Genomic DNA, 2,276 nt, shown 5'->3' with positions numbered 1-2,276 from the left:
ACCTGATGAGTTGCATCCGTGGGTCTTGAGGGAACTGGTGGATGAAGCGCCAGTTCATCATATTTGAGAAGTCCTGGCAATCCAACGAAGTTCCCACTGACTGGAAAAGGGGAAACATAACCCCCATTTTTAAGAAGGGTAATAAGGAAGACCCAGGGAACCAGTCTCACCTCCATGCCTGGCAAGATTGTGGAGCAGACCCTCCTGGAGACTATGCTCAGGCACATGGAAAACCAGGAGGTGATTGGTGGCAGCCAACACGGCTTCACTAAGGGCAAATCATGCCTGACAAATTTGGTGGCCTTCTACGATGGGGTTACAGCGTTGGTGGATAAGGGAAGGGTGACATCATCTACCTGGTCTTGTGCAAGGCATTTGACACTGTCCTGCATGACATCCTTGTCTCTAAATTGGAGAGACATGGATTCAATGGATGGACCACTCGGTGGATAAGGAATTGGCTGGATGGTCGCACTCAAAGACTTGTGGTCAATGGCTCAATGTCCAAGCGCAGGCCAGTGACGAGTGGCATTCCTCAGGGATCAGCACTGGGACCGGCACTGTTCAACATCTTTGTCAGCAACATGGACAGTGGGATCGAGTGCACCCTCTGCAAGTTTGCCGACAACACCGAGCTGTGTGGTGTGGTTGACACGGTGGAGGGAAGGGATGCCATCCAGAGGGACCTTGACAGGCTGAAGAGGTGCACCCGTGCGAACTGCATGAAGCTCAACAAGGCCAAGTGCAAGGTCCTGCACATGGGTCGGGGCAATTCCAAGCACAACGACAGGCTGGGTGCAGAATGGATTGAGAGCAGCCCTGAGGAGAAGGACTTGGGGGTGTTGATTGATGAGAAGCTCAACATGAGCCGGCAGTGTGCGCTTGCAGCCCAGAAAGCCAACCGTGTCCTGGGCTGCATCAAATGCAGCGTGACCAGCAGGTCGAGGGAGGGGACTCTGCCACTCTGCTCTGCTCTTGTGAGACCCCACCTGGAGTACTGCGTCCAGCTCTAGGGGCCCCAGCACAGGAGAGACATGGAGCTGTTGGTGTGAGTCCAGAGGAGTCCAGGAAGCTGATCAGAGGGATGGAGCACCTTTCCTATGAGGACAGGCTGAGACAGTTGGGGTTGTTCAGCCTGGAGAAAAGGTGGCTCCAGGGAGATCTAATTGTGGCTTACCAGTATCTGAAGGGGCCTACAGGAAAGATGGTCAGGGACTGTTTATGAGGGAGTGTAGTGACAGGACAAGGGGTAATGGGTTCAAGCTGAAGGAGGGTCGCTTTAGATTAGATGTTAGAAAGAAATTCTTTACTGTTAGAGTGGTGAGGCCCTGGAACAGGTTGCCCAGAGAGGTTGTGGATGCCCCATCCCTGGGAGTGTTTAAGACCAGGTTGGATGAGGCTTTGGGCAATGAGGTCTAGTGGAGGGTGTCCCTGCACATGTCAGGGGGGTTGGAACTAGACGATCTTTAAGGTCCCTTCCAACCCTAACCATTCTATGATTCTATGATTCTATGATTCTATGACTTCTGCTTTGCAGTGACAAAAGCCAAGGAATGAATATGCTGACCAGGAATAAAGGGGCCCTGTCTCCAGCAGGGCAGAAGAAAGGGACAACCGAGTTTACTGGGCCGTGTGGGATGGATGGCCTGACACATCAGCCCCATGGGAGTATAAAGCTCTGGGGACACCGGTGCGCATGTACTCTAATGCCATCAGATTACAAAGGGGCAGAACCCATCTGCACTTCTGGAGTGATGGGAGGATCCCAAGAACTGTCTGTGTTGGAGGCTGCGGAAAGCCTAACTGGGAAAGAGTGGCAAAAGCACCCCGTTGGGACTGGTCCAGAAGCATCCTTGGCATAGACCACCTCCAGAGAGGGTACTTCAAAGACCCAAGAGGGTACCAATTGGCTTTTGGTATAGCTGCCTTGAGTACAGAGAAGATGTTTAGCCGTTAGCTTGCCAGGTCCCTCAGAGGATCCTTCTGTTGGGGGGTTGCTGCGGGTTCAAGAACAGCAAGTACCATTGGCCATGTGCTGATCCAGACTGCACTAGAAGAGGGTGAAGCTCCTGAGCACCTGCAGTGTATTGATGACATCATTGTGTGGGGCAAGACAGAAAAGGAAGTGTTTGAGAAAGGGAAAAGAGGGATCTAGATTCTTCTGAGAGCTGGTTTTGCCATACAATAAAGGAAGAGCAAAGGACGTGCACAGAAGGTCCAGGATTTAGGAACAAAATATGAAGATGGGCATTGTTATAGCCCAATGGATGTGATCC

The sequence above is a fragment of the Grus americana genome (assembly GCF_028858705.1).
Source record: "Grus americana isolate bGruAme1 chromosome 27 unlocalized genomic scaffold, bGruAme1.mat SUPER_27_unloc_1, whole genome shotgun sequence".
Lineage (NCBI taxonomy): Eukaryota > Metazoa > Chordata > Aves > Gruiformes > Gruidae > Grus > Grus americana.
Note: the sequence above shows the minus strand (reverse complement) of the source record.